This window comes from Rutidosis leptorrhynchoides, chromosome 2 (genome assembly GCF_046630445.1).
Source record: "Rutidosis leptorrhynchoides isolate AG116_Rl617_1_P2 chromosome 2, CSIRO_AGI_Rlap_v1, whole genome shotgun sequence".
In the NCBI taxonomy this organism is placed as follows: domain Eukaryota; kingdom Viridiplantae; phylum Streptophyta; class Magnoliopsida; order Asterales; family Asteraceae; genus Rutidosis; species Rutidosis leptorrhynchoides.
In genome coordinates this window covers 87,552,703-87,564,664 of record NC_092334.1, presented here as the reverse complement: position 1 = coordinate 87,564,664, position 11,962 = coordinate 87,552,703, and positions in this window count along the sequence as shown.

The following is an 11,962-nucleotide window of genomic DNA, read 5'->3' as shown; positions in this document are numbered from 1 at the left end:
GGAGTATTATTATAAAGGTTAATTAACTGATGGTAAATTGAAAGGGTAGAATTAAATTTAATTTTTGAAATTCGCGTTTTGAAACAGTAAATCACCACCTACTGTCAGATTTGTGCGGTTTTGAGGAGTGGAAAACGCAAATAATCCATTTTTTATTATTATTATTATTTATTATTTTATTATTAGTATTCTAAATTCTAAATAAAAGTGGGCTCAAATTGATCTTACCAAGACCACTGCTTTTTTGAGAAACTAGAACACAAGATGTTAAAAAACAGCAAAGCATAAACTTGGGTGGAAGGTATCAAGTTGTTAGTGTTGTTTGACTTGCAACAAATAGAGAATAGAGTAATATCTGGTGTTCACCAGTAAAAGATGGTGCTACACTAAGAGATAATATGGTATGGTGTAATATGGTGCTACACTAAGATAAGATGATACCCTGTGTTCTCAAGTAGAGTTCTTCAATTCAAGTCTGGATTCCCTCTGGTTCTCCAATAGTCTCTCAGATCAAGTGTAACATCCTGGGGATTAATATGATATCGATCCACAAAATATTTGAGCAGTCTCTCAAAACCCGATTGGGACATCGTGCGACCCCTCATCTGATTTGGAAGTGGGTGACCACGATAAGTAGAGCTACAACACTTGCTTTGAAATTTGCCTGAACCATGTGTGCAAGGATGGGAATCGCCAGTACACGAGCAATATGGTAGAGGGACATTGATAACCACTCCATCAATAGTAACTGGAACCACGTCTCCCTGCAGTGGTGGAGGTGCTAATTGAAGTAGTTGATTGATAGCAGCTTGAGTTGGTACTATTTGAAGTGGTTGTGGTTGAACAAGTTGTTGTGCTTCAGTTGGATGTTGATTAGGATGCACTGTTGCTGCTGCTGTTGGAGTTGATAACCCAGCATCAACATCATCATTAAACTCATGTTGCATGAAAAAGCCCAAGTCAAAATTTTCGTCATAAGGTGCATCAAGGTTTAATTCCAATTCCTCTCCTATCACCAAATCATCTAAATAAGGAAACGGATCATCGATGATTAGTGGTGCTTGAACTTCTTCATTAGTGGATTGAATTGGTTCCTGAAGACCTTGAACTGATGGGCCAGCATCGGTGTCGTGTTTATATGAAAAGCCAGAGTTGTTAAAATCAGCAGCCTGAGGAATTGCCCCTCCTCCTCCCAAAGCATCATTGACAAAGTCATCAGTTTGAGCTTGTAATAATAGTCGAATAGATGAGACACTTCTGAATTCACTTAAAGGCTTCACAACGTGTGTTTGATCATTAACACCCTGTAAATTTGATTAAATCTCAATCTCAATCTCAATCATCAATCATCAATTTATATATAAGTCTAATTAATAGTAGAGTAGTAATTTTAACTCACCTCCTTATATATGAAATCCAACTCTTTTGAACAAACAGCAGAGAATGAAATAGAGCCCTGTTTATACATGTTAGCAACCACCGATAGAACCTCCTCAGGATGCTCCGGTACAAGAGCAGCAACCAAGACGCAATGTCGCAATGTCTTGGTTTTTCAAGGCCATCCTCATCATACTGAGGCATAGTATAAGCCAGCTCCAAAGCCTGGCTCATTCCTCCACATCGACTGGTTGTTTCATCAGTTTCTAAACCAAACTTAATTTCCCCTAACCACTCAAAAAACTCACTCGAATTGCGAGTCCACGCGTTCTGGTATGTCTGCAGCTTTTGGGTTTTACTAGGACTGTAAACAACCAATGCACACTTCTGTCCCTTTTCACAAAAAACACTGCAGTTGAAAGAAACACCAACAATGAGCTCAAATTAATTACTGCAGTTAAGTAAGTTAATTGAAACATCATGCTCAAATATTACTTGAGTACAGAAAACAAAAACCACATAACACACTGCATATTACCACTTCCTATTTACAGTACTTCCATTAGCCACTACATGTATGTGCACACGTACAGAAAATAAAACCACTAACACACGTCCCTACCCCTTAAGAATTGGTACACCGCCACTCTCACACGTTATACTTTTCCCACTTTTAGTCACATATTTTTTTTTTTGAAAGGCCAAGCAAACTAAATATATAAATAAAACTTGCAATAGTACAAAGAAGAACCAAAACTAGAGAGCATGACATAGATACTCATGCACAGACCCAAAGCTCACACATTTACAAACATGACCCAAAATAAAAAAAAATAAAAACAGGAAGCAGTGAAGGAAACAGATGCAGAGCTAGCATCTGAACTCCTTTATCACTTTTAGTCACATGTGATTTGGTCTACGAATGCCAATTCCAAATGCAACAAATTAATTAATTGGTCAACTCCTTTATTACTTTAAACTTACTACTGCTACTGGATCACATACTTTACTTTTGGCTGCTGGCAACAAATCAGGCTTCAACTTGGGCCAAACACATTATCAAGATTATCCAACAAAGTTTACTTGTGGTGTCCATATGTTATTAAAGACAGAAAATAAAAAAAAAGACTATTTTACCCTCGTTTGGGCTGCATGTGATATAAATCTAACATAGATGATTTAACATATGTTTGACTAAAATGAAACTAAAACAGACAAAACATTAATAAGAACAAAGATTGGTATAACAGTTACCCAATCATTTTGTTTAAGAGCTCATTCCTTATGGTGTTCCAAGCTTGACCGACTTTGTTGCTCGATTCGACAACAACTACGATTTCGTTATCCATTACTTAATCTGCTTAGAAAGAATTAAAAAAAAAAAAAAAAAAAAGAGTTAGTTACTCATTGTCAATGTAAACACATAAAGCTATGTTAAAAATATAAATAAAAAAATCCGCCCATATTGATCAAGTTTAATTTAGCACTCCGTAACAAGAAATTTATCATTGTAACGCGAATTACAGATAGGAACTACTTATTTATGATTGTTTACAGTGAAGTATATTGTGTAATATATGTGCATGTATGATTAAAACTTATAGGAAATTCGAGGTCTCCTTTGACATTCAACGAGTTAAGCGGTCTGGCAACACAACTTATATGTAAGACTAATTGCATTTAACTCCAACTATTGAACTAAAAATGTGATACAACTATACAAGCACATGAAATTTTGGCTCTATATTCCACTTGAGGTTCCTTTCCTATATTTCATTTAGTGACACCTGTATTGACACAACATTGCTTGCAAGAGCTTTATAAAGTCACATTCTTCTCATCATTCACATTAAATAGGCAATTGCAGATAATTGTAATCGACATCTCAATAAAAGTATCCATAAACAGATACATATACATATATATCTTATTATCAGCAGCTATCACAAACCCTAGATCTATCCCTAAATTGATGAACAGTCGCTCCAAAACATTAAATCCAGCCCTAAAATCATGACAGGCTTAGAACTTAGAAGTTCATCAAACGAAGCATTATATGCATTCATAATACACTAATACTACAACAAACTTAAACGGGGATAAACATGTATTTAATCTAATTATCTAATTATAATTGTATAACGGAAAGGTAGAAGGCGATCGTAAGCACGGCTTAACGAAATCAAACCTACTGAGTCAATGTGATTCAACGACACTAAATTACGCACAAACCCTAGGTTTATTGAACACTTAACACAGTGATTCCAGATATTGAAGAGCTAACATCATGATTTAACACAAATCGAGCATCTAACAACACTAAATTATAAGTACGATCCGCATAAACCCTGGGTTTATACCATATAGCACGAGCCGTGGTGTATATGTATAAAAATAGTAGTACCGAAGAGGATCAGGTTACCGGATATTCGATGGTGGCTGCCGGAATTGAAAAGAGAATGCGGAATTAATGAACGAGGGGGGACTTCTTAGCTTATTTGAACGAATGTTACTTGTTTATGTGGGTATCAGGTTCAACGACGTAGAGGCAAAATTTAAAATATTAAAATTGAAAATATTGAAAGAACCGTATACGTAGTATAAGTTTGTTAGAATTATTTAAATCGAAAGTTTCAAATATAAGGAACATATTAATAATTAATAATACTAGTGAAATGACGTGTGTAATCACGGGTTTGTTTAAACGAAATAGTTTAATGATATGTTTTAGGTATTAAGTGAATGTTAATGTTAAAGTCATTTAGTTTAATGACCCGTGGAACCACGGATTCCGATTAAAAAACTTTTCGTTGTTTTTACAAACATATTGTTGTACGTAACTTGGTTAGAATAAATGAACTACATTCATTCTCTTACCACCCTCTTCCAATTTTCATCACAATTATTGTTTTTTTTGTCATAAAAACCTACATTACAACCTTTTATTGATACATGTAGTTCGGGTACATATGTAACGTAAGTAATCCCGTAAAGAGAACTCATAATAATAATAATAATAATAATAATAATAATAATAATAATAATAATAATAATAATAATAATAATAATAATAATAATAATAATATTATTATTATTATTATTATTATTATTATTATTATTATTAATAATAATAATAATAATAATAATAATAATAATAAAGTTTGTTTTAAAATTAAGTATTTATATTTTAATAATAATAATTACGGGGTAATAATTTATTTAAGTTATTAAATAATTAGTTACTATAATTACAGTTTTTTTTAATAATAAAATATTTAGAATTAATGACATCATCTAAATGACCTAGATTTTTTTATTTTTCTTTTTGATTTTTTCTTAACAAAGGAATTAGCCTAATAATGAAATCATCATTATAGGATTTTTAATAGAAACTATAGATTTCAATAGAAAAGATATAGCTCAAAACTAAACGTCGTCAAAGAAAAAATATTAATAATTAGCATATAGCCCATAGTTAAAAATGTTATTGAAAATATTTAGTTAGTGATTAAATTTAAAAAAAAAAAAATGTATGTGAGCTTTAATGTCACGGACTTATCTCGATAAGCTCACCGTGCGGCACTTAGTCTCTACTAAGTCAGCCTAGCTCGGACCTTCTAATGATTTAAGTGACTAAAAGAGAACAAAATAGAGAACAAGTGGGAACTTAAAGAAAGTGCTTATATTGATTATGTAAGCTTTACAAGAGAGAATACTTGAGTTTTGAGGTGTGGTGTGCCAAATGAGGCCACCCCTATTTATACTACTCATATCACAAAATGGATGGCTAGGATTAAATACAATAGATGGCTAAGATCTAAGAACTAGAAGCTTCATGTATCTAGATATTTCCATGGACATTCTATACCATTACATGGAAGAACTCATGGGAAAGTTCTAGTGAACTTCCATGAGGTTCTTGGGCCTTCTTTGATTTTCACATATTGGGCCATAAACTTAGTGGGTTGGGCCATAAAATTGTTGGATTGTGACATTCTCCCCCACCTAAGCTCACGACGTCCTCGTCGTGTGATCCTCGTGATACTTCTTGATTTTGTCTGTGAACTGCCACAATAGGTCTTCGGCCTCCCAGCTTGCTTCACTATCGGGTAAGTTACGCCACTTAACTAGGTATTCTCTATAGCTCGGCACACCTCGTCTTCGTACCGTTCGATGTAACAAGATATCTTCCACCTCACGATCAAACGAAGTCGCAACTGCCATTGGTGCTCGTTTGGAAACTCCTCGTTCTGGTTCTTCCTCGTCCCCATGATAAGGTTTTAGAAAACTTACGTGGAAGACTGGATGAATCTTTAACTTGGGCGGTAGTTGGACTCGATAAGATACGTTCCCAACACGTCCAATTACTGGGAATGGGCCTTCATATCTCCGGATCAATCCTTTGTGCACCTTCCTAAATGTTTTGAATTGTTGAGGTAAAAGCTTCACCATCACTTGGTCCCCAACTTTGAACTCAACATGTCGCCTTTTCTCATCCGCCCATTTCTTCATTTTCTTGGCCGCCTTATCTAGTGATGCTCGGGCCAAGTCGGCTTGTTCGTGCCACTCCTTCTGAAATGTCCCGTTCTTATTGATTAAAAACGTTCCATATTAATTGATTTCGTTGCGAGGTTTTGACCTCTATATGAGACGTTTTTCAAAGACTGCATTCATTTTTAAACAAACCATAACCTTTATTTCATCAATAAAGGTTTAAAAAGCTTTAATTAGATTATCAAATAATGATAAGCTAAAATATCCTGTTTACACACGACCATTACATAATGGTTTACAATACAAATATGTTACAACAAAATAAGTTTCTTGAATGCAGTTTTTACACAATATCATACAAGCATGGACTCCAAATCTTGTCCTTATTTAAGTATGCGACAGCGGAAGCTCTTAATAATCACCTGAGAATAAACATGCTTAAAACGTCAACAAAAATGTTGGTGAGTTATAGGTTTAACCTATATATATCAAATCGTAACAATAGACCACAAGATTTCATATTTCAATACACATCCCATACATAGAGATAAAAATCATTCATATGGTGAACACCTGGTAACCGACAATAACAAGATGCATATATAAGAATATCCCCATCATTCCGGGACACCCTTCGGATATGATATAAATTTCGAAGTACTAAAGCATCCGGTACTTTGGATGGGGTTTGTTAGGCCCAATAGATCTATCTTTAGGATTCGCGTCAATTAGGGTGTCTGTTCCCTAATTCTTAGATTACCAGACTTAATAAAAAGGGGCATATTCGATTTCGATAATTCAACCATAGAATGTAGTTTCACGTACTTGTGTCTATTTTGTAAATCATTTATAAAACCTGCATGTATTCTCATCCCAAAAATATTAGATTTTAAAAGTGGGACTATAACTCACTTTCACAGATTTTTACTTCGTCGGGAAGTAAGACTTGGCCACTGGTTGATTCACGAACCTATAACAATATATACATATATATCAAAGTATGTTCAAAATATATTTACAACACTTTTAATATATTTTGATGTTTTAAGTTTATTAAGTCAGCTGTCCTCGTTAGTAACCTACAACTAGTTGTCCACAGTTAGATGTACAGAAATAAATCGACAAATATTATCTTGAATCAATCCACGACCCAGTGTATACGTATCTCAGTATTGATCACAACTCAAACTATATATATTTTGGAATCAACCTCAACCCTGTATAGCTAACTCCAACATTCACATATAGAGTGTCTATGGTTGTTCCGAAATATATATAGATGTGTCGACATGATAGGTCGAAACATTGTATACGTGTCTATGGTATCTCAAGATTACATAATATATAATACAAGTTGATTAAGTTATGGTTGGAATAGATTTGTTACCAATTTTCACGTAGCTAAAATGAGAAAAATTATCCAATCTTGTTTTACCCATAACTTCTTCATTTTAAATCCGTTTTGAGTGAATCAAATTGCTATGGTTTCATATTGAACTCTATTTTATGAATCTAAACAAAAAAAGTATAGGTTTCTAGTCGGAAAAATAAGTTACAAGTCGTTTTTGTAAAGGTAGTCATTTCAGTCGAAAGAACGACGTCTAGATGACCATTTTAGAAAACATACTTCCACTTTGAGTTTAACCATAATTTTTGGATATAGTTTCATGTTCATAATAAAAATCATTTTCTCAGAATAACAACTTTTAAATCAAAGTTTATCATAGTTTTTAATTAACTAACCCAAAACAGCCCGCGGTGTTACTACGACGGCGTAAATCCGGTTTTACGGTGTTTTTCGTGTTTCCAGGTTTTAAATCATTAAGTTAGCATATCATATAGATATAGAACATGTGTTTAGTTGATTTTAAAAGTCAAGTTAGAAGGATTAACTTTTGTTTGCGAACAAGTTTAGAATTAACTAAACTATGTTCTAGTGATTACAAGTTTAAACCTTCGAATAAGATAGCTTTATATGTATGAATCGAATGATGTTATGAACATCATTACTACCTTAAGTTCCTTGGATGAACCTACTGGAAAAGAGAAAAATGGATCTAGCTTCAATGGATCCTTGGATGGCTCAAAGTTCTTGAAGCAAAATCATGACACGAAAACAAGTTCAAGTAAGATCATCACTTGAAATAAGATTGTTATAGTTATAGAAATTGAACCAAAGTTTGAATATGATTATTACCTTGTATTAGAATGATAACCTACTGTAAGAAACAAAGATTTCTTGAGGTTGGATGATCACCTTACAAGATTGGAAGTGAGCTAGCAAACTTGAAAGTATTCTTGATTTTATGAAACTAGAACTTTTGGAATTTATGAAGAACACTTAGAACTTGAAGATAGAACTTGAGAGAGTTCAATTAGATGAAGAAAATTGAAGAATGAAAGTGTTTGTAGGTGTTTTTGGTCGTTGGTGTATGGATTAGATATAAAGGATATGTAATTTTGTTTTCATGTAAATAAGTCATGAATGATTACTCATATTTTTGTAATTTTATGAGATATTTCATGCTAGTTGCCAAATGATGGTTCCCACATGTGTTAGGTGACTCACATGGGCTGCTAAGATCTGATCATTGGAGTGTATATACCAATAGTACATACATCTAAAAGCTGTGTATTGTACGAGTACGAATACGGGTGCATACGAGTAGAATTGTTGATGAAACTGAACGAGGATGTAATTGTAAGCATTTTTGTTAAGTAGAAGTATTTTGATAAGTTTATTGAAGTCTTTCAAAAGTGTATAAATACATATTAAAACACTACATGTATATACATTTTAACCGAGTCGTTAAGTCATCGTTAGTCGTTACATGTAAGTGTTGTTTTGAAACCTTTAGGTTAACGATCTTGTTAAATGTTGTTAACCCAATGTTTATAATATGAAATGAGATTTTAAATTATTATATTATCATGATATTATCATGTATGAATATCTCTTAATATGATATATATACATTAAATGTCTTTACAACGATAATCGTTACATATATGTCTCGTTTAAAAATCATTAAGTTAGTAGTCTTGTTTTTACATATGTAGTTCATTGTTAATATACTTAATGATATGTTTACTTATCATAGTATCATGTTAACTATATATATATCCATATATATGTCATCATATAGTTTTTACAAGTTTTAACGTTCGTGAATCACCGGTCAACTTGGGTGGTCAATTGTCTATATGAAACCTATTTCAATTAATCAAGACTTAACAAGTTTGATTGCTTAACATGTTGGAAACATTTAATCATGTAAACATCAATCTCAATTAATATATATAAACATGGAAAAGTTCGGGTCACTACAGTACCTACCCGTTAAATAAATTTCGTCCCGAAATTTTAAGCTGTTGAAGGTGTTGACGAATCTTCTGGAAATAGATGCGGGTATTTCTTCTTCATCTGATCTTCACGCTCCCAGGTGAACTCGGGTCCTCTACGAGCATTCCATCGAACCTTAACAATTGGTATCTTGTTTTGCTTAAGTCTTTTAACCTCACGATCCATTATTTCGACGGGTTCTTCGATGAATTGGAGTTTTTCGTTGATTTGGATTTCATCTAACGAAATAGTGAGATCTTCTTTAGCAAAACATTTCTTCAAATTCGAGACGTGGAAAGTGTTATGTACAGCCGCGAGTTGTTGAGGTAACTCAAGTCGGTAAGCTACTGGTCCGACACGATCAATAATCTTGAATGGTCCAATATACCTTGGATTTAATTTCCCTCGTTTACCAAATCGAACAACGCCTTTCCAAGATGAAACTTTAAGCATGACCATCTCTCCAATTTCAAATTCTATATCTTTTCTTTTAATGTCAGCGTAGCTCTTTTGTCGACTTTGGGCGGTTTTCAACCGTTGTTGAATTTGGATGATCTTCTCGGTAGTTTCTTGTATAATCTCCGGACCCGTAATCTGTCTATCCCCCACCTCACTCCAACAAATTGGAGACCTGCACTTTCTACCATAAAGTGCTTCAAACGGTGCCATCTCAATGCTTGAATGGTAGCTGTTGTTGTAGGAAAATTCTGCTAATGGTAGATGTCGATCCCAACTGTTTCCGAAATCAATAACACATGCTCGTAGCATGTCTTCAAGCGTTTGTATCGTCCTTTCGCTCTGTCCATCAGTTTGTGGATGATAGGCAGTACTCATGTCTAGACGAGTTCCTAATGCTTGCTGTAATGTCTGCCAGAATCTTGAAATAAATCTGCCATCCCTATCAGAGATAATAGAGATTGGTATTCCATGTCTGGAGACGACTTCCTTCAAATACAGTCGTGCTAACTTCTCCATCTTGTCATCTTCTCTTATTGGCAGGAAGTGTGTTGATTTGGTGAGACGATCAACTATTACCCAAATAGTATCAAAACCACTTGCAGTCCTTGGCAATTTTGTGATGAAATCCATGGTAATGTTTTCCCATTTCCATTCCGGGATTTCGGGTTGTTGAAGTAGACCTGATGGTTTCTGATGCTCAGCTTTGACCTTAGAACACGTCAAACATTCTCCTACGTATTTAGCAACATCGGCTTTCATACCCGGCCACCAAAAATGTTTCTTGAGATCCTTGTACATCTTCCCCGTTCCAGGATGTATTGAGTATCTGGTTTTATGAGCTTCTCTAAGTACCATTTCTCTCATATCTCCAAATTTTGGTACCCAAATCCTTTCAGCCCTATACCGGGTTCCGTCTTCCCGAATATTAAGATGCTTCTCCGATCCTTTGGGTATTTCATCCTTTAAATTTCCCTCTTTTAAAACTCCTTGTTGCGCCTCCTTTATTTGAGTAGTAATGTTATTATGAATCATTATATTCATAGATTTTACTCGAATGGGTTCTCTATCCTTCCTGCTCAAGGCATCGGCTACCACATTTGCCTTCCCCGGGTGGTAACGAATCTCAAAATCGTAATCATTCAATAATTCAATCCACCTACGCTGCCTCATATTCAGTTGTTTCTGATTAAATATGTGTTGAAGACTTTTGTGGTCGGTATATATAATACTTTTGACCCCATATAAGTAGTGCCTCCAAGTCTTTAATGCAAAAATAACCGCGCCTAATTCCAAATCATGCGTCGTATAATTTTGTTCGTGAATCTTCAATTGTCTAGACGCATAAGCAATCACCTTCGTTCGTTGCATTAATACACAACCGATACCTTGCTTTGATGCGTCACAATAAATCACAAAATCATCATTCCCTTCAGGCAATGACAATATAGGTGCCGTAGTTAGCTTTTTCTTCAATAACTGAAACGCTTTCTCTTGTTCATCATTCCATTCAAATTTCTTCCCTTTATGCGTTAATGCAGTCAAGGGTTTTGCTATTCTGGAAAAGTCTTGGATGAACCTTCTGTAGTAACCAGCTAGTCCTAAAAACTGGCGTATGTGTTTCGGAGTTTTCGGGGTTTCCCACTTTTCAACAGTTTCTATCTTTGCCGGATCCACCTTAATACCTTCTTTGTTCACTATGTGACCGAGGAATTGAACTTCTTCCAACCAAAATGCACACTTTGAAAACTTAGCGTACAATTCTTCCTTCCTCAATACTTCTAACACCTTTCTCAAATGTTCACCGTGTTCTTGGTCATTCTTTGAGTAAATAAGTATGTCATCAATGAAAACAATGACAAACTTGTCAAGGTATGGTCCACACACTCGGTTCATAAGGTCCATGAACACAGCTGGTGCATTAGTTAAACCAAACGGCATGACCATAAACTCGTAATGACCATAACGTGTTCTGAAAGCAGTCTTTGGAATATCATCTTCTTTCACCCGCATTTGATGATACCCGGAACGTAAGTCAATCTTTGAAAAAACAGACGAGCCTTGTAGTTGATCAAATAAGTCGTCGATTCTCGGTAGTGGGTAGCGGTTCTTGATGGTAAGTTTGTTCAACTCTCGGTAGTCGATACACAACCTGAATGTACCATCTTTCTTCTTGACAAACAAAACAGGAGCTCCCCACGGTGATGTGCTTGGTCGAATGAAACCACGCTCTAAAAGTTCTTGTAATTGGCTTTGTAGTTCTTTCATCTCGCTGGGTGCGAGTCTGTAAGG